The 22,871-nt window shown below is 37.1% G+C and overlaps 1 non-coding gene across 1 annotated transcript; it reads left to right on the plus strand.

Annotated features, from left to right (window-relative positions):
- Window positions 1-15,693: 15,693 nt before the first annotated feature.
- On the plus strand, window positions 15,694-15,800 carry LOC111917979 (small nucleolar RNA R71). Its single transcript, XR_002859071.1, has one exon. It is a non-coding gene; the product is annotated as a small nucleolar RNA R71 (small nucleolar RNA).
- Window positions 15,801-22,871: the final 7,071 nt, after the last annotated feature.

Genomic DNA, 22,871 nt, shown 5'->3' on the forward strand with positions numbered 1-22,871 from the left:
CATAATTATGATGCTCCCACTAACATGATGATTATTAGCATAACACTTATGCCCCTACTAGCTTTGACATATACTCAGAAATCAACTGGAATTCTAGAAATCAATACTTTATTGACTTTCTTACCAAAGTTCAGACTTCTGATTCAAAATGCTTTGATAAAACTTTATCAAAATCATACACGTTTCTTTAGATAGCACACATGTGTGTCTGAACAATTTCAGATCTATGAAAAGGGATGTTGTAATCATAGTCTCAGTTGTTTAGACCTTTTCCATTCCTCACAAGTCCATGTTAGTGTGCCGGTTAACCACACACGTTCCACTAACGACTTTGAGAATGCAAATATCACAATTGCTATCTACCTAAAATCTACTTAGTGAAAGCGTTTCCTCACCATCATTTTCATGAATCGGAGAGAAACTTTATGACATTTAGATTTTATGGTGTATGTGTTCCTATCCATGTGAATTTCTCAAAACCATAATCACAAGACACGGTTAATGACAAATCGAAACTCATATGGATTGAACTTATGCAGTCTTAACTTCTTGCCACCTGGAAGTATAAGGGTCTGCCATTGCTTCCAAGTTGTTATGCAACCAATTGAGAACCCTCAGAACTCATATGCAAAGCAAACTTACACTAGAATGGGCACAGAAATATAAATATGTTAACACGATAGGTTATAAACCTCACGTCGTGTGCTATTGATAAACTACAAGTTTTTACACTTGATTAGATCCTGAAGCTTTTTCAAGATCTTTAAGACTCCCACTGTCCTCTTGACATATAATACACTCTTTCCAAATATTCAAGAGATTGTGTGGATTCTTTATCAAGACAAACACTTCACACAATTGTCCTTAGTTGGTCTTTGTTTTATTCAAAACATCACAACTTACCAATTTCAAATGTAAAAGAGTAGGACACTTTTATTCTTTTTGACAAGTGTTATAAACCTTTCTTTAAGATATGTCACTCAAGTTACAATCTTGAAGTATGCCTCTAAGAATTGTTTTGGAACGAAGTATGACTCATCTTCTTGATTTAACCATTTCAACAATTCTTGATTCCTCTTCTTAGCCATTGGAATGCACTAAGATGTCCTTAGTGGACCAACTATGATATGGTTTCTTAATCATTGAGATGATCACAAAACATGAACTAAAGTACTCTCCCATCTTTTCAGATTTGAGAAACTTTTATCCTTCTACCTAATTTGATTCTTCTCATTCGTTATGCCATACATCAAAACTTTTCCAATGTTTCAGAATTATACTTAAATTGGTAAGTATAACCATATTTACTAAACTTTAGTAAATCATGAAAAATAGTCTTATCGATCTTTTGTGGTGCACTTGACCAGTGCACAAGAATGCGTACTCAATCCCTTAGTCGTTTATTTAACTCACATATAAATGTGAAGATGGAATTAGTCTTAATTTTCCAAAGGTGAAAATTCTGATTCATCATACTATACAACTTGTATGATTCCAAGTTTCTATCGAACTGAAAACTTGGGTGATGAGAATCTTTCCTTATTTTGTAAATTTAGACGCTACCATATGTGAAAGAATCAAATTAATATTTCCATTATATCTAGAAATATACAAACATCAATTTTCCATAAGTGCCATTGCAAGGACATATAAAATAAAACAAAATTTTATTTATTAAATACGGAAAACTTTCCTTACAATGAAACTTTAAATGGAAACTATGTTATTAAATATTTTCTAGCAATCTATCATAACTCTCTAAATAGTAGCTCAAGAATCTGATCTTCGAACCATGCGATTGAAATCCATCTTTGCGATTAGATTCAGCAGACTCTTTCTTTAAGTTCCCTTCTATTTGCTTGATCCTGACATACATCAAAATGTATTAAGAATCTTCAAATAGGAACTTAAGAGAGTTAGATAGTGGACTTACCTGAAGTAGAGTCAAACTTTTGACTAGACCTTCTTTCAGATCTTTCAGGTAGTTAAGGCAGCTTTGCAACCAATGCCCCTTCCTTTGGAAATAGAAACATATGGACTCTTTGGGAATGGTACACTAGACTATCTCAAACTTGCCATTCTCTTTACCATTTGGTCAACCGATTTGACTATGGTTGATTCCTTTCCATTGGGAAGAAAAAGCTTTTTCTAGATATCCAATGTTACCAATTGTCAATGTCCATGGTAGTTTGGGAAGTTGATCTACTAATCAAATTTGCTTTACCAGAACTCCAAATCATTGTTGATTCAGTAGCACCAAGTAACTAGATAAGATCATTAAGGGTCATGTCATTGTCTGTTACATAGTAGTCCCAAAGGAACTATGTGACTTAGAAAGTGATTGAACAACCAACTTCCTCAAGATTGTGACACCCAACGCTCCCGACTTGTCAATATGTGACTTCATCTCCAAGATATGAGCACACATAGAACTTGCTTGCCATTAGGGCTTGAGTGACCTTGAACTTATGGGTTAAGGAGAATAATTGGAGGAGGTGGAGGCGGTGAAGAATGATTTTCGGGACATCATCTTCATTAGGAAAGCTTGTTCAAAGAGTTTTTGGAAAGATCATAGATGTCTGAACCAGACATCTTTTGGGAGATATTGAAGATAGTTGATTTAAAGTCCTTAATATAACACCCAATATGAAATATTAAGGCTAGGACCCAACACAATATTTTATAAATTGGAAGAGGGATGCCGTAATCCAAGCTATAGAATATTTGAAGGTAGGCGAATGACGATTCACCAATTTCCACCATGAAAAACGAAATCATTTATTAGGTTTTAATTGGATTTGAAACTCCTAGATCTTTTGAGAATGATTGAAATTTTCAATGGCATGTTTCAATCTCGATTCTGACCTCTCAAATTTTGTGACTGGGATGCCAGGGATCACAAGATAATGTGTGGATAACCATGCAAATATACTTGATACTCTTAATATTTAGCCCTAAATCGATGTCTTGGTTAACCACATGTGCTCCATCGATACTATGATAAACATTAAGTTACCCTTTGCCTACCTTGTTAAATCCAGGTTAGTGTGCCGGTAAACCACACGCGCTCCACTAACGACTTAAGCAAAGTGCAAAGTGTAATTTCATGAGTTAGCACCAAATTCACATTTTCCAAAAGTAACTATGATTGGGAATTTATAAAAGGTTTAGTTACTTTATATTTATCATTAATACTTTTAATGAAGGGATAATTCTAGTCCTTGTCCTACCCGTTCGGCTAATGACCCTCCACCGTTCAAGGAAGCGGTGGGTGAGAGTGGACACCCATTAAACTGTCATTTTATAGGCAATTACCTTATACCTCCCTTATAGACCGACTTCGTGAATGAGGCCTACTAACGGTAAGACTGACTTGCTCTTATACATATATATATATATATATATATACATATATATATATATATATATATATATATATATATATATATATTAACTTATAATACTATAAAGTATAAGGGCTTAACTTGGAATTAAAGTATTCATGAGGGGAAACCTTACAGATTCCAAAACTTGAGGGCAAGTTTTGAACAATTCAAAAGCTTTTCAATTCCATAACTTATGTGTTTAAAGTAGTTTTAATAAAAAAAAACTCTTTAAGTTCCATAATTTGAGGACAAGTTATGGAAGACTTTAAAACATTTAAAAATGAGAGTCTCCACTTTTCATAACGTATGGAAATCTTATCAGTTTTAATAATCATAAATGTGACTTTTCATATAACTTGAGGACAAGTTACAAAAACACATATTATGAACAACTTTTAGATTAATTTGGATTGAAAACATATTATCACATAAATTTTCTATTAATCTAAATAAACTCATAAGAACAAGATAATTCAAATCAAACACCTTTTCATGTAATTAACCTAACCATTAAACTAATACAAAACATGAATCTATTGACAATTATCTATGAAATTGGGTTAGCATGAACATTACCACATCAAAAACAGGTTTACAACTTCAAAAACAGGTTATGGTAATGTTCCTAGTCCAATTCCAGCAAAAAAAACTCGAAATTATGCTGTCTGGGACTCCTACGCGTCGGGTGTATGAACCTAATCGACGAGTAGGATGATTTTCTTCATGGACTCGACGAGTCCATCAGTGGACTCAGTGATTCCAGTGCCCAGACAACCAGAAAATCGATTTTTTCAGTTTTTTCAGCAATTTGCATCAAGTATAATTGAAAACAAGCCTAGGCTTTGATACCACTGAAGGGTTTTGAGCATTCTAACACCCCTAAGGTGTACACGCAACCCTAAATACCTTGGATCTATGCTTTCTCTATTATAAATGCAAATATCAATTTTTCCAAGGTATTGTTCTAACTAGCATAATATGAAGTACATATAATATAAATTCTAGTATAATTACATGCCTGTTTGTTGTAGGTTGATTCCATGGAGCTTAAATGCCTAGTGCCTCAAGTGTGACACCTCAAATGGTTCACACAACATCACCAACAACTTTGAATAACTTAGGAGAAAAGGTTCCTATGCTCAAATCGGCTAGCCCTCATGTGTACACACACTAGTGCCAATTTCTTAAGCCATGGGGTCCTTATATATGCTGGCTATTAGGGTTACACCATGTAACTCATGTCTTTCCATATTCTTCATGCTGCATGAGTTAAAACCTCCATGGAGTATCCATGGGTTACTCCATGGGTTTAGCCCAACATGATGAACTATGGATCATAAGCCCACATATATAAGAATGAATGATTTACACAATCAATCCCGATATATTTAATTAATCTCCTTTTGATCACATAATTAATTCCAAATTAATTTTTGATCAATACTAATTAAATAATATGATTTCATATTAATATATTAGAATTTATAATATATATTAACAAATCATAATTATCTTTTTTCTCACAAAAGTCTATCCAAATTGTTCTGATGCCATGCAACCCAAATGGACCATGCCAATCAAGTCAAGTACATACCAATTAGTTATGGACTTATACGCTAATCCAACAGATGGTGCTTGCGATAAGACGGTGGATCAAACAATGGATGGGGGAACGGATGTGTCCCTCTTAAGCAGAGGAAGGAATATAGACCCAATTGGCAATAGTAGTCCACCAGTTGGAAGCAACCACCTCCTCGGGCAACTCTTTGTGACAATATCCAAGGAATGATGCAAAATTCTCGGACATGATTATTATTTTGATCATAGATGCCTAGTCTCCATGCAAGCTCCACTATGCTGCATTGGTGCAATTCCCCTCCAAGACAAAAGGTAATTATATCCGGATTATGGTAATCATTACCACCTCGGCAGGTGATGGTAGAGAATAATTCTTGGTAGACGGGTTCTTGAATTTTGAATAACTGGCTCCACCCATCACAAATTATCGTAACCCCATTGTTTTCAAAGGACTTGAACAAATACAGGGTCAATTCCTCCTCCAACCCTGATTGGCCAATCTACTGCCAATCTATCTCGTTAAGAACATAAATCTCCTTGTGCTTAAGTTCTTCTAGCTTGTTCTTGGCACGAGCTAGTGAGGATTTAGAAGTGATTTGTGGGAAGTTTAGCCATGGGATGTTCTCATTACCACCTCCTATTGAGCTCTGACCACGCCTCGACATGTTTTCTGCAAAACAAAACCCAGAACACAAAAAAAACACAGAAAAATTAAAAATGTAAAAAAATTATGGGCATCTAAAACATGGACTCGCCAAGTATAAGAACCGACTCGGCGAGTGGTATGAACTTTGCGCGTCCATTCCCTGATTCTGCCAAAATCAACCATTCAAATACACAAATCAGTCTAGGGGTTAGTCTAGGTATGTCTATTAAGCATAAATTCACATGAAATTTTGTCTATAACAACCTAATTTTACCGAAAAATCAAAACCGTAGGATTGGAGTAAACTCCAAAATCCGTATTTCCACAAATTATGGTCATAAAATTACCCAAGGTGTGAAATTTAACAAGATTAAGCAGTAAATTATTACCTTTTTGGTCGGAATTGCAATGAATAACAAGCGAATGTAGATGAAAGCTTGAGAGAGAGAGAGAATTGCTCGTCAAGCGGCTAGCGGTTGCGCTTGTGAGTATGTTATACCAATTAGGGTTAAAAACCCTATTTTTATAGAATGTGAAAATTATATATTTTTTCGGGTAAATACGTGGACTGGCTGAGTAAGGGTATCTACTCATCGATTACATACGCGAATCCGCAATTTTTCGGGATTTTTCAAATGGACTCGCCGAGTAGAGGAGTGGACTCGATGAGTTTTTCATTTTGTTTGAAATTTTTTTGAATTCTTAAATTTTATGCCACCATACCCCACACTTGAGTAGTGCTTGCCCTCAAGCAATCATTTAAATGACAGAAGAAGATTGATAAAAGCAAATCCTAAAAGAAAACAAAAATAAAATGAAAAATAAAGGTAAAAAGAAAGCAAACTCTAAACTCGGTTGCCTCCCAGAATCGCTTCTTTTTGAGGAGTCGTTAGCTGGACTCATTCCCGCTTTACTTCTCTGCGTTGTCCTTCATCGGGCATTCCTACTTATTCCTTTTTGGTTTATACTTCGTTTTGTAAATATGGATTTTCCTCTTATATGCTCTTTTTAATTCTTCCATTCTCTTCTTTGTGGTATTTTCTTCATCTTTACGCTTTATCCCTCTACCACAATTCTTCTTTTTCTCTTCTTCCCTATGAACAATTGTTTCCATTCTCCCTTTATCTACCTCGATTTCCTTTTCAGTCATGATGGTTTAAATGTGAAGACTTCAAATGTATTAGAGACTAAGGCTCAAGGCTTGGTTCTTTTGATTGTGGTTGATATTGCTTCTTGATCATACATGTGTGATTTAATAGAAAAGTTATGCTCATCATTATTCCAAGCCTTATTATTCTCTTTATCTTCTAAGCTTTCCTTCTTGTCATCTTGGATTGCCTCATCATAATGCACAATTGTGTCAAGACAAGCCAAGTGTGCATTTTCAAAGTCATTGAAATCTTTAACAACTCCGCTTTCCTCAAGTAGATTCTTCAATTGACCAGGGAAAATGTGCACGTCAAGTCTAGAGAGGGTACTCGTGGGTTGCAGAAAAAAATCTCCATTTGGTCTTGACTTTTCATCTGGACTCGTCCAGTTAGTGGGTGCTACTTAGCGAGTCAGTGATCCTTCCATAAATTTGATTGTTTCTTTGTAATCAGCTTCCTCTAGCAACCCCTCTATTTCCTTTAAATCTCTTTCAGTTTCAAAATTCTCGTCCATCGATAGTATAAATTGATTTGGATTCTCTTCTTGTAAAAGCATGTGACAACCGTCAAAATTCGAGTCGGTTCTAGATATGACTAGACTTAGTTGCACATATAGGCACAACACGTATTAGACTTAGTAATTAGAAGTTAAGTTATAACCTAGTAGAAACTTGGAAACAGATAGAAACAATGGATGGTGTACTTAGATTTCACATTGATATGTGAATTCTACAACTACTTAACTGTAGTGACTATCCATATTCGGGTCGCTCTTTGAATCAAACACCTTTTTATGAATCATATACACACATCATGCACTTGACCTAGAAGTAGAAGTGAGTTCAAAGTCTCATAGAAACTTAAGTCAAAGTTGAAGACTAGGACTAGTATACTTGATTTCCTCAATTTCGCTTGAATCTCGGAATCACTACATAGAATGCCAATAAACCGATAAAAATTAATTACAAACATTATTTATAACTATAAAAGAGTTATAATACCATAAGATAATTTGAAGTCTCAAATATTCAATTTATTTTGATATTCAAAGTTTATTAAACTTCAAAACCCTAAAAGCCCTAAAACCTAAATTTTATAAAATTTGACATCAAGTATTCTATAAAAATAGTTATGAAACTTATAATATTATCTTAAAACAATTAAATTCAGGGAAATATAATCAAGGAAAATAAAAATTTAAGTCATTAACATTCATCCTTAATTTATAAGTCAAAAATCAAGGTTTCATTAATAAAAACTTGATTTTAGTGCACATTTTATATAACATTTAGATATTTTATAAAATGACTTAAATTTTATAAAACAAAATGAATGAGAAAGGGTTATTATACTCAAAATTTCGGACCCCTCTCTTCCCATATATCTCTCTCTCACTCTCACTCTCCAACACACACACACATCTCTCTTCTTTCTCTCTCTAGAAAACTCTCTCTACCTTCTCTCTAATTTCTTTTCTCCAAGCACCACAACCACAGCCTCTTAACCACGAAATTATGGAGATTCATAAGGGTTTTTCAAGCCACAAATAAATTTAAGGTAAAGAACATACATCTCTTGAAGATCCACAACAATGATTTAAGTTATGCATGTGCATTTTACTTCAAAAACCGATTTCTACTTCTTCATCTTCTTCAAACTTGTTTTCTTTTTGTTAAAATGGTTTTTAGAACATCATGTATGTGTTCTAACACCATGCATGTATGATAAACAAGGTTGCATGTTCATGATCTTAGTGCAAAAATCGATTTTAAGGACTAAAACATCAAACTCAAGTTAAGAGTTTTTGAGAAACAAAATTTTGTTCATAAATGCATGTATACATTTTGATAAGTTTTAATCTTTTGATCTCTGGAAACATGACTAAAATATGAGTTTATCATGATATATTTAAATTATTTCAAAAGATTTACTCAAGGAAATGATGAAAACTCACTTTTCTAACCAATCATCATGCATGCAATCTGCCAGATTTCTTTACCTGACTTTAAACTGTCATATATCTCACTCATTTCTTAACCAAAATTCGTGATTCTTTTTCTGAAATATAATATTTTGAGTTAACTTTCAAACCCAACTGGTCTCACTGTAAAATATTAAATATCCGGGTTTTGGAAATTTTTACAAAATGATTGCGCAAACAACTCTTTTTCTGTGATCACCATTTTTTCCTTGTATGATCAATGGCCTTAAACCCAACCATAAATCTGGGGAAAAATACTTTAAAAACTTTACATATCCAGTGAATGATGGCTGAAATTTAGTAGCTTAAAACACCACTGAATGGGCTATACAAATTCATGAACTTCAGCCACATTTACATCTCATGCACCATTGCATGCAACATTTCTTAACTTGTTTGGGTACAATAACCCTATTTCCCCTCTGAATAAATTTTGAACATTTTTCCTTTTGAAAGCCCTCATATGCATGTGATAATCTGTAAAATACCAAAAGCTTTTATTATTTCTTTGATTTATTAAAATTATTGCTAGAAACCAAGGGCATAAATCACATAAAATACTTCCACAAATCAATAAATCCAGAATAAATTAATGGATTACCCTTACGGTGAACTATGACCCCTCAGTAAATTTCATCAATTTTTATTGCTGTTTGGTATGATTTCTGATTTTCTTTTCGTTTGGGTATAATAAATCACAAAACCACTTTAGGAAGTGTGAAAATTGTATCTAACAAGTTTCTCAGCTCTTACCTGTGGTGGGAAACTCAGAAAAATCATTTCAGAAAATTTTGATCATGCCTTCCTATTTTTCTCAATTTTTGGTAATTATAATGGCCTAAAAATAGGAAAAATAGTTCTGATTATCCAAAATTCATGAAATATTACCAAAACATCCTGTGGTACAGTAGAAGGTTACATAAGCATTTTGATGATTTTTCTCTACTGTATACTATTTTTCTCCTATTTTCTAAGATTAAATACACTTAAATACACTTAAATACACATAAATACCCAAAACCGGATTATACAATATGAAAACCACTTTTGGTATTTTTCCCAGATTACCTACACTTTAAATCATGTTACAAAAATTTTTGGTAATTTATTTTAACTTTTTATTATTTATTCTTCAATTAATGATTATTTAAGGGGATAAAGCAAGGAAAAATAGAAATACCCACTGAAAAATATCTTTTATATTTTTACCAGACTATTTAAGTATAATAAAAGTTAAATAAAAAGTATGGGTAATTTTGGAAACTATTTTATATTTATTTCAATTTTTATTGCAATAAATGCTCAAAAATCATAAAATATAATTATTCAACTTGGAAATCCATTTTTATATTTTTACCAGCTTATTAATGTTTAGTAACAGTAATATAAAAAGTTTGGGAAGTTTTCTTAACTCATTACTATTTTTCATGAATTTATGGTTATTCGAGAAACTAAAGTGGTGAAAAATAGTTAGACAAATCAAACATTCAAGAAAATTTATCTTGAGGTCTTTGACTTCAATTAAAACTGAAATGAAAAGTTTGGGATATTTTAGAACTAAATTGATTTAGTTTTGAATATTTAATCATTGGAACGCCTCTTAAAATATTAAATATTAACATTTCAATAGTGAGAAATTACACTTAAATTGTTATATAACAATTGATTCATTGGAATTTAATTTTAACAGAAAAATGTTTATAACTTATCAATATTAAATTTTGGCACACTATTGGCATAATTCTATTATAGTAGTAAATATACTAGTGTTAGATTTCGATTAGAGACTCGCTAGCGAATACCATTATTGTAGGAATCGATAGTGGTACGAGTGGAGCATAGTCAAGGCACCATTTGCATCATCTCAATGCATATTGTGAGTATTCACGCACTCCCCTATTTTCAGTTTTTATGTTTTGGGGTGGAAAAGCATGTCCTAAACTATTTATATCCGTTGTATCTATTTAACTCATATAAACTTGGTTGCTATATTTTTCATATTGTGAGTATTCGCCACTCCCCTTTTTCGGTTTAAATTTTTTGGGGTGGAAAAGCAAGTCCTAAACTATTTTTATGTTTGTTGTATTTGTTTTGACTTGTATGAAACTTGGTTGCTATATTTCGTATGTATGTGTATGTTACTTTAATTCATGAGGACGGTATCGTGGTTAAGTACTTGGAATCTCTAGAAACAACTCATTAACTCTTTTGAGCCTATGGTTATTATGGATAGAGCCATCAGGAGGTAGACAACTCCTCACTCGCACGATTCGCTGGAGTGCATTTTACCATTTTCTACACTATGTTTGCGATACACATAGTAGTCAATAGGGCACGATTTGGTCATTAGGCTTGGGTTGTGAACTCATGAATTGAAACTTGATGCACATACGAATCTTTATGCACATACGAAACTTGTATTCTCATGTTATCAACGACACTTGTATACTTATTTTTAGCAATGAAACTTGTATACTTATTTTAGCAACAAACTTGTTATTTATTATGGCAATAAACTCGTTTATCAATTATAGCAATCAACTTTGTTTCTCATTACAACAACGAACTTTTACTACTAAAAACTCAAATACATGTTTTAGCAATGAAATTGTTTGCTCATTGTAGCAACGAAATTGATTGCTCATTTTAGCAATGAAACTTGTTTATTCGTTTGAGTAACGAACTTTATCTTCCATGAGAATATGAATGTTGCATCCTATTCGGGCAACATACTTTATCTCTCATGATGACAAAGAACTTTGTTTTTATACAAACTTATTTAATCCTTTTAACAATATACTTTTATTATTGGAAACATTTATCAAAACTTTGATTTCAATTCATGAACCAATATTATTTTGTTAAACTTGTGAGTACTCACCAACTATTTTTATAGTTGACGCTCGTTTTACATGCTTTTTCAGGAATCATCGAGTAATTGGCACTTAGGGACACTTCACTTTTAGGAGCATTCGCATGTTTTGTATTTCAATTTACATTTTAATTTCTTTTAAAACTTGTTCAAACCCATTGTAAATTTGTAATGATTTTTAATACTATGGTTGGTGTTGTCCTTAAACTTTTGCTATAAAACCCTTTGTACTGCCACGCCTCGTGTTTCCGCTTTAGCGGGGTGTGACAAAGCGCAAGCTCTCTTTCTAACAATTCGTCATCTAAATCTATTGAGGAAACCTTATCTTCCTTTGTCTCTTCATGCTTTTTCTCTTGCTCCGCTTTAAAAATCACCGAATCATCCCCCACCCTTAGTGTTAGCGTAGATTTGCGCATATCTACTAAGGCACATGAAGAATTCATGAACGGCCGCCCAAGAATGATTGGGACTTTAAGGTCTTCTTCCATGTTTAGTATTATGAAGTCAGCATGGAACACTAGTTTATCTACCTTGATGAGAAGATCTTCGCACACTCCCATTGGGTGTATTATTGTTTTATCTTCTAGATGGATTTTCATTTGAATAGGCTTTGGATCCGGAAGGTTTAGCTTTTTGAAGAAAGAATACGACATAATATTTATACTTGCCCCTGAACTAGTTAACGCTTGCGTGTTCATTAAGTTCCCAAATTGACAAGGTACGGTGACGCTTCCTGGATCGCCCCTATTCTCTGGCAGTTCTCTTAACATTATTTCAGCCACTTCTTCCATATTTTTTCTAGTTGTAAAGACGTTCTTAAGCAAACTTGCATATTTTGGTGTTTGAACTATTGTTTCAACAAACAGAATATTCACTTGGAGTGCCTTTATATGCTCAATAAAATTCCTATACTATTAAATATGTTCATCAAGTATGGCTCCACTCGAAAATGGGAAAGAGGGTTAGTAAGGTTTTAAAGGAGGGCTGCTTTTGTCATCAGATGTTGGACTCGTCGAGTCCTTGTTTGGGACTCAACTATTCGAGTTGGGTTTACTCGATTCCCAGTTTTCTACCTTTTCTTTTTGCACCTCTATGGGATCCTTCTATATATATGTCAGAGGAGTGAAAATTTTCTAAGAATCTGTTGTTATTGCATTCACATGTGCCATTCTTGGATTCTATTTGGTAATGCTAGGAAGTTGTAACATCCCAAGTTCGGAAGTAAGAAGTTGAAGGGTGCTAAGTGTAAATTAAGGAAGCTACTCGATGAGTGGGTATGCTACTCGTTGAGTCGAAGTGGGATTTGATCACGGGTTAAGTGGCCAACTCGCCGAGTTGGAAGATGTACTCGACGAGTTGGTGCTGGAATGAGAAAACCCTAATCCGGAGGGTTGCACCCTATTTAAAGGACTTTATGTCCTTCTCCTAGCCTCCTATTCCCCCTGAGAGTTCCAGAAAACCCTAATTTTCGTGTGAGACTTCATTGTTGAGGAAATTGGAGCTTGGAAGAGGAATTTGGTGTAAGGAGCTTGAGAAATTAGAGGCTAGCATCAAGGGGCTTGCATAGACCTGGGATCTACATCAGTTTGGGCACATCTCAGAGTTAAGGAGCCATTATCTTAAGTTATTTTCCTTTTTGGTTCATCCTTGGTGGTTGATTTGGAGTTCCTTAGCTTGTTTGAGAGTTATTTCGGGTTTGCAGTTTAGATCGGAGGTTGCTACTCCAGATCTAGGCTTGTGATGGTCCAAAATGTCATAAAGCTTCTGTTTAAGAGTTTTTGGTTTCATGTAAAGATTGCAACTTTATGTGAGGGTTAGACTGTAGAAGAGTGGATCTATGGATTGGAGCCCCTGCATGGCTCGAAAAGCCACTGTATGGATTAAGAACTGGAGAGACTCGACGAGTCACATGGGTGTACTCGACAAGTTGTATGAACATGTGCATGGACCCGGCGAGTTGGAAGAACAACTCGGCGAGTCTGTTGAAGATTTCCTTGGACTCAGTGAGTCTGGTCGCAGAACCCAACCTCTTTTGGTTAAAGCTTTGGATTAGTGAGTCAGTTGGCAACTCAGTGAGTTGGACAGGATGGAATTCCGAGATCGTTGAACTCGACGAGTCTTGGGGCGACTCGGCGAGTTGAGTCGTGTTGTGGGAGTTTTCTGAGTATAACAACTCGACGAGTCGACAGGTTGACTCGGCGAGTAGAATCAACCAAGAAGGTCGACTTTGACCGAGGACTTTGACTTTGACCAAGAGGTGACCAGTTTTACTTCCAAGTGTATTTTGGTAATTTTTTGTATTTATGGAATTGGTTCTTTGGAAGTGTTCTGTGGTGAAGTTCGTGTCGGTGATCGGAGCAGCTTGGTCTTATCTCTTCAGTCGGCAATTGCAGGTGAGGTATCCTCACTATATCGATAGGGTCTACGGCACCAAGGCCGGCCCTTTATCAGATGGAAATCCGGGTACTGTTTGTTATGTTATTGATTTGCTAGATTTGCATCCTGGTATTTAGGATGGTGTTATGTTAGTGACCTGGTTAAGGTCGGTACCCGATATTTAGGGTAATGTTATGTTTGTGACCTGATTAAGGTCGGTCCCCGGTGTATAGGGTAATGTTACGCTAGTGATCGGTTAGGTCGGAATCCTGGTTAGGATGTTGATAGGCCATGTGATCTGTTAGACTGTTTGTTTGGCTAAGGATTTGTTATGTGATTAATTGTTTTATGTGCACATGGTTGTTTGACGGGGGTTGGGTTGAGGCAGGTCCTGCTTTGTGTTGTAGGCCAACATACCTAGGGCGGACCGGATATTCTGAAGGCCCAACGAGTGGTCCGGATAGGCTGAAGGCCCCAAGAGGGCGAACTAGACGTGACAAGGATCGGAGAGTGGACCAGGCCGACTGAAGGCCGGGTGTGGACGGACCAGTCATATTGTAGACTCAGAGAGTGGACCAGGTGGATTGAAGGCCCAGTTCGGGCGGACCAATCACACTGTAGACTCGATGTACATGGCTAGACTTGGAGGGTAGACCAGGTGGACTGAAGGCCCGGTGCGGGCGGACCAGTCACACAGTAGACCAGATGTGCATGGTTGCTTTATTTGGTATTTTAGGGGTAACTCACTAAGTTTTCGGGCTTACAGTTTAGTGTATTGTTTCAGGTACTTTAGGAGATTGTGGCAAGGTGAAGGTGTGATCGTACCGCTCCTCATGTTTTATGATATGGTTCTGGGGATACTCTGATGTTTAAACTATTTTGAAAACAAAATGTATGAACTTAATGGTTTTTGAAGGAATTAAAATGTTTTAATTTGGCTCAAATTTTATGGGTGTTATAGAAGTTCACCCGGTGCTCTTTGGTTGATTTTTTGTGCAATCTGGCCTAGCTGTTTTTCAATGTTATGAATGGATGCGTGCCGATTCCTAATCATATCTTGTTGATCCATCATCATGCCTTGGTGCTCCCTTAACATATTTTGTTGATCTTTGATCGCCGCATCGGTATCGTTATGTATTTTCTCAAACGCGGCTACGAATCTTGTAAGCATATCTTCCTAGTCTGTTTTCTTTTCTAGCACCGGTCCCTGCTTTTGATAAAAGCCTCTTTCTTTTTGCTAATACTTTTCCTCCCTTGCCTTCTTGTACTCATCATATGGTATCCATTCTTTCTTGGTTTTTCACCAATTGTCATCATACCGATCACCACTTGAATAGCATACTTGTACTTTCCGGTTCCCGTTCTCATCAAGGTCACAATCTTTAGTAAGGTGGGGCCCTCTATAGTTTTCACATCCCACACTAATGGCATGGATGGATTGGTCCATCTTAGTTATTCTTATATCCATGCTTTCCAATTTCGCCATCAATGCCGCCATGTCATCTGAAATATCATTTACCATCCCTCTAGTTGAGTCATTCCTTGGGTTATGATATTCTCTAGAGTGTTTAGAGAAATCTTCAATTAGCTCTTTTATCAACAGAGGGGGGGGGGGCTTCTTTGTAAGAGGTCCTTGCGAATCAAGGAGCTCCCTAGTTGTTGCATTCACTCCATCATAGAAAATGGAGACTTCTTGTTGACTATTTAGATCATGGTGTGGGCGTTTCCTTAGTAGGCCATTGTATCTCTTCCATGCCTCATAAAGTGACTCTCTAGCTTGTTGTTCAAAATTAGCTATGGCCTTCTTCAACTTGGATATCTTTGAGGGAGAGAAAAATTGTTCTATAAATTATTCTTTCATTTTAGACCAAGTAGTGATGGATCTTGGAGTGAGTGATTTTAGCAAAATTTTTGTAGCCCCCTTATATGTAATTGCTAACATAAGAAGCAAAATAGTATCATGGGTCACATTAGGAACATTGAAATAATCGGCTATGTCGTTGACCTCGTCTAGGTGCTTGTATGCGTGTTCGTGATCCTTCCCGAAGAATGGGATATCCTTAAGTTGAGCAAGTATGTAGCCCTTAAGTTCAAAACTGGCGATTGTGGGAATCGCAGGTTGCATGAGTCCGGGGCCGGTATCGTCTCGCATCCTTTTCTTCCATTCACCCATGGGGACTTCATCGATATTTGCCATTGTGTTAACAAGTTCTTCTTTAAAGTTGCTTTCTTCTTCGTATCGGACTCGTATTTGTACTCGTATTCAGTTTCCTTTGGCAATGTGTTTTCTTCAAAATACTTGTCACACCCCAAAACCAAGAACGGCGGAAACGTTCTGGGGCGGAGGACGTCATGTATAGTATCACAACACAGTGAATGTAAATAAGCAAACAACATCATCCATTGCATTAAATATATAATTTTAATACAAGTGTGTTCTGTACAGTTATAGACACCAAAAATAATGAAACACAAAATAATATGAGATGAGTCTTGAAAGCACTCCATCTTCTCAAAAGCTGGCCTCGGTACCTGTCTACTGATGACCTGAGAATACAAGTTATTTTGAAAGAGTTTATCAGCATTGAGCTGGTGAGTTCATAAGTATTTTAGTGTCAAGGTTTCTTGTAAAAACGTTTGAACCTGTCTCAATGTATAAGTTGTAAAAATGTAAGTAAATGTTTGAAAGTGTTTGTAAAAGTTTGAATCACTCAGAAAATCCTATATTTTCTATAAAAGTAACCTTCTACCAAGGCTAGGCTGTTTTGTAAACTTTTTTGTTGTAAAGTGTGTGATTTCCCAAATATAACTATCATTTGTTAAAATATAGCTTGTACATTAATGCTTAAGTGAGATTATCACTAAAATATGAAATGGGTAAATCATTGAAGTACTGTAGCTTTGTATAATAAGACTACTGTTGTATTAAATACTACTACCTTAAACCGGATTTATATTAAGGCATAATGTGATAAATTGCACCATGCTATCGACTGGTAACAACGACATAATGAATGGTCGTAATAAAAGAAATGACGTTTGGCACCCGCAGACCTGCAGGTCCGGCTGTAGCTAGCAGCAAGGTGTAGGATAGTCAATCCAGTATAGATCTATACGCAAACTCACGCTCTCCCTCCAAGAGAATTCTGGCTACAACTCAGGCCATGACATTTAAGGCATGCCCGATACAGTGGATCACAATTATTACGTATTTATGTATATGTATTGTTTCTCGTATATCTGTATATGTATTGTTTCTCGTATATCTGTATATGTATTGTTTCTCGTATATCTGTATATGTATTGTTTCTAGTATTTCTGTATATGTATTGTTTCTAGTATATCTGTATATGTATTGTTTCTAGTATATCTGTATATGTATTGTTTCTAGTATATCTGTATATGTATTGTCCTGTGTTACCCCGATGGTAACCAGCTAATGATGTACTGATGAATATGAATATGGAAGTACTTTTATGTCTATACATGTATATATGATATATAAGTAATATGGAAATGACCTTCGGATGGTCACCCGAAATCCCACCAGACCACATCCAAATCGAGGAAAAGGAAATAGGGCGGATGGCATTCCTAAGCCTTTTGAACATTATTTATATATCTATACATATATGGGCATGCAATTGTATATATATAAAGCATAAATAAGTTTTCATAAAAGATTTTGAAGCATAAATATAATTTCAAGAGGAGATCGACTTGATGTCGATCTATAAAACAATTTGAAGGCATAAGTTAATAAAACAGTTTAAGTATAAGAAGCATTTGTTTAAATCACAGTCTATAAGTAAGTTTGGATAGTAAAACAGTTTGTAAAACATTTCAAAGTAAGGCATTTTGATAAACAGTTTGAACAGTGTGAAAATCGTTGTTTTCCTAGTTATTAATCACATGTGATTAAACACAATCACATGTGATTGAAGTAATAACTTATAAGTATATGACTTGTATTCCCCCCCATAAAGTATTTAAAACACTTAAAATCATTTCAAAGGTTGATTCAAGGGGTATGAACTCACCTGTGGTGAGTCGTTTGAATTGCAGTGTCGGCTACCGTGCTAGTTGGCAAACGGAGACTGGTTTACACGCACGAGCCTAGTTATCATATAATAAGCATATATATAACTAATTAGATATATAATAACTTAAATAAATAAGTTAAGACACTTAGAAAAACATTTAAACACTTTTATGAGTGTTTAAGGTTCAAATGGTTGCATCTAAGTTGCTACGGGACAAGGCAAAAGGGTTTGAAACATCAAAGGGCCTTGTATAGGAGTTCACCATCCAACAAACCCCACACCTTGGAGTTTACGGCCGTAAACTCATAGGTTTATGGCCGTGAACTCCTCAAATGGTGTTTTTGGGTGTTTTGTGGTGTTATCTTGACCCTAGAACACTCCTAGCTTTATTGGAATAACACATGAAGTAGTTTAAGGCTTTAGAACACTCCATATGGAGTTTACGGCCTAAGGTCCTTCACCTTAGAGTTTACGGCCGTAAACTCTAGGAATTTAATTGATTTGAGGCACTTAGACATCAAGGATTGCTTTCATGAATTTATCTAAGGCTAATGGGGACAAGAGACACACTTTGGTGCCTTCACTTGGAGTTTACGGCCCAAGTCATGTTCCTTGGCCGTAAACTCCTTTCAAGGAGTGGTTTAGATGTGTTCTACTCTCCATTCTAGTCCCAAAGGTGCAAGGTAAATTGTCTAAAGGCTTAAGGGTTGCTTGGAATGATTTTTGTCCCACAAAAAGGGGTTTACGGCCCAAGAGAAGTTCTTGGCCGTAAACTCCTACTAACTTGTGATTTTGATGAGCTTTTGGTGTTCTAAACAAGCACAAGTACTAGTAGTTAAAGTCCTTAAGCATTTGGGGAAGATTTGGGGCACTTTAAGCCCTTGAAAAGGGGTTTACGGCCCAAGGGAGTTCCTTGGCCGTAAACTCCTAGAAATTATGTTTCTTGGATGATTTCTAGGCTACAAAGATCATACTCTAACCCCTAAACAAGTTGTCTAACAAGGAATCGGGACTAGGAAGCATTTATGTTCCATTTTGGAGTTTACTCCCCAAGAACGTTCTTGGGCGGTAAACTCCCGGATCTTGTAATCTAAGCATGTTTATTGTTGTTAATAAGCATTAAACAATTAATGAAACACATATAGAAAAGTAGACTCACAATCTGGGATGAAAACCCGAAGATCCGTCAGAGAGAATATGGCTTTTCTCTATTTGGAATTGTGAATAATGAATTAATTTAATTCAGAAAACTATTTATAGTCCTGGAATATTTTGACAGAAAATATTTTCATTCCTGATATTGGACTGTAACAGTATGAAACTTGAAATGCCCAAGTTTCATAAAACCAGGAGTATCCACTCTCCTGATATCATCTAAAACATAAACCCTAATGTACACAAACTTGTTCGGAAAAGCTTGAAAATCACTGAAACTGAACTAGCTTCTATTGAATAGATGATGTTCATACAATTGGAAATTTCGGGTTGTCACATCATCCCCCTGTTAGAGGGAATTTCGTCTTGAAATTAGAATTTAAGCAAATAAAAGTTACAAACAATTAAGCGAAAAGATGAGGGTATTTCAACTTCATCTGATCCTCGCGTTCCCAAGTGAATTCCGGTCCTCGCTTGGCGTTCCAGCGAACCTTCACGATAGGGATACGACTTTGTTTCGTCTGCTTGACCTCACGGTCCATGATCTCTACGGGTTCTTCCACGAAGTTGAGGCTCTCGTTGATCTCGATTTCGTCGAGTGGGATTACGAGAGTCTCGTCAGACAGACACTTTTTCAAGTTAGATACGTGGAATGTAGAATGTACGTTACGCAGTGTGTCGGGTAGATCAAGTTTGTAAGCTACGGGGCCGACTCTGGCAAGAATCTCGAAAGGCCCTATGTACCTTGGATTTAGCTTCCCACGCTTGCCGAAGCGTATCAAGCCTTTCCAGGGTGAGACTTTGAGAAGGACTCGGTCTCCCACCTGAGACTCCAAAGGTTTTCTTCGTTTGTCGGCGTAGCTCTTCTGTCGGTCTCTAGAGGCTTTCAATCGTTCACGGATTTGAACGATTTTCTCTGTCGTTTCCCGAATGATTTCTGGACCAGTGAGAGTACTGTCGGAAGCTTGCCCTCTCGCTAATTGGGTATCACCAACCTCAGCCCAGCACAGAGGGGATCTGCACTTGCGGCCGTAGAGAGCTTCGAATGGAGCAGGATTGATGCTCGTGTGATAACTGTTATTATAGGAAAATTAGACAAGGGGTAAATGAGTATCCCATGCCTTCCCAAAATCAATCACACAGGCTCTCCAACATATCTTCCAGTGTTTGGATGGTCCTCTCACTCTGTCCGTCGGTCTGTGGATGGTAGGCTGTGCTCATGTCCAGCCTTGTTCCCAGGGAACGTTGTAGGGATTGCCAAAATCTTGAAGTGAACCTACTATCTCTATCGGAGATAATGGAAATAGGTACACAATGCAACCGTACAATTTCCCTAATGTATGTTCTCGTAAGTTTCTCCATCTTGTCGGTTTCTTTGATAGGCAGGAAGTGTGCAGACTTGGTCAATCTATCAACGATGACCCATATGGTGTCAAGTCCACCCGTCGTCTTGGGTAACTTGGTTATGAAATCCATAGTGATCCGCTCCCACTTCCACTCTGGGATCTCTGGTTGTTGCAGTAAGCCAGAGGGCTTCTGGTACTCGACCTTAACCTTTGCGCAAGTAAGGCATTTACTCACGAAGGTAGCAATCTCTGCTTTCATATTAGGCCACCAGTATAGCTTTTTCAGATCCAGATACATCTTATCTGAACCTGGGTGGACGGAATACCGAGTGTTGTGCGCCTCGGTCATGACCAAGTCTCGGAAATCACCGTGTTTCGGTGTCTAGATCCGGTTCATGAAATATAAAGCTCCGTCACCCTTGGCTTCGAAGTTCTTGTCCATTCCCCTAAGAGCTTCACTAGACACATTTTCAGGTTTCATGGCCTCAAGCTGAGCCGCCTGAATTTGCTTAGTCAGGTGTGAATGGATGGTTATTGATAATGACTTGACCTTGCGACCAGAATATTCTTTCCGACTTAGGGCGTCTGCTACTACGTTGGCTTTACCCGGATGATAACGAATATCGCACTCGTAGTCACTGAGTAGCTCAACCCACCGTCGTTGTCTCATGTTGAGCTCCTTCTGATCGAAAATGTGTTGTAAACTCTTGTGGTCGGTAAAGATAGTGCTCTTCGTTCCATACAGGTAATGTCTCCAGATCTTCAGAGCAAACACTACTGCTCCTAATTCAAGATCGTGGGTCGTGTAGTTAACCTCGTGTGTCTTCAACTGTCTCGAGGCGTAGGCGATGACCTTACCTCACTGCATCAGAACACATCCGAGTCCTTGATTGGATGCATCGCAATAGACTACGAAGTCTTCTATTCCTTCAGGAAGGGATAGTATTGGTGCGGTGCACAAGGCTCGTTTGAGCGTTTGGAATGCTCTTTCTTGCTTCTCTTCCCAGTCAAAGGCCACGCCTTTCTGGGTCAGGGTCGTAAGAGGCTTTGCTATTCGTGAGAAGTTCTGAATGAACCTGCGGTAGTAGCCAGCGAGACCTAGAAATTGGCGAATTTCTGTAGGTGTCTTTGGTGCTGACCAGTTCTCAATGGCTTTTATTTTGGAAGGGTCCACGTGGATTCCTTCTTCGCTAACCACGTGTCCTAAGAGTTCGACCCTTCGGATCCAAAATTCACATTTCGAGAACTTCGCATAAAGTTTCTCCTTTCGTAGTGTCTCTAGAACTTGTCGTAGATGATCACCATGCTCCTTCTTACTTCGGGAGTAGATCAGGATGTCATCAATGAAAACGATGACGAACTGATCTAAGTAAGGTCGGCATACTCTATTCATTAGATCCATGAAGACTGCGGGCGCATTGGTCAATCCGAATGGCATCACCACGAACTCGTAGTGTCCGTAACGAGTTCGGAAGGCTGTCTTCGGCACGTCCTCCTCGAGCACTCGTAACTGGTGATATCCGGATTCAGATCAATCTTGGAAAAATAGTTCGCCCCTTGCAGTTGATCGAATAGGTCATCTATGCGTGGCAGAGGGTAACGATTTTTGATCGTCAATTTGTTGAGTTCTCTGTAGTCAATACACATACGGAATGATCCGTCTTTCTTCTTAACGAACAAGACTGGTGCTCCCCAAGGTGAGAAACTTGGTCTTATAAAGCCCTTGCTGAGCAGTTCGTTAAGTTGACCAGAGAGTTCTTACATCTCAGCTGGTGCTAAACGGTAGGGCGACTTGGCTACTGGGGTAGCTCCTGGGACTAAGTCTATTCTGAACTCGACTTGTCGTTGCGGAGGTAACCCGGGTAGTTCTTCTGGGAAAATGTTGGGGAAGTCGCTCACTACTGGGAGGTTCTTTAGTTCTTTCGTTTCTAGGTTCGTGTCGACGACGTGAGCAAGAAATGCGTGGTATTCTTTGCGCATATATTTCTGTGCTTGAATACTAGATATAATGCGAAGACTCGCACCAGGTTTGTCGCCATAGACTATAAGAGTTTCGTTAGACGGGAGGTTTAGTCGGACTGCTTTCTCGTAGCACATGATGTCGGCGCGATGAAGACTTAACCAATCCATGCCGATAATAACGTCGAAACTTTTTATTGAGACCGGCATAAGGTCGATTGGGAATGAATGGTTATCTAAGGTTAGAAGACAACCTAAATATATGCTATTAGTACTTTCAGTTTTCCCATTGGCCATCTCTACTGTGAATTGTTCATTAAGTGCGTGTGGTTGTTGCTTAAGCATGCGAGCAAATTTGTGGTTTACGAAGCTTCGCTCCGC

This window comes from Lactuca sativa, chromosome 9, assembly GCF_002870075.4.
Source record: "Lactuca sativa cultivar Salinas chromosome 9, Lsat_Salinas_v11, whole genome shotgun sequence".
Classification (NCBI taxonomy): domain Eukaryota; kingdom Viridiplantae; phylum Streptophyta; class Magnoliopsida; order Asterales; family Asteraceae; genus Lactuca; species Lactuca sativa.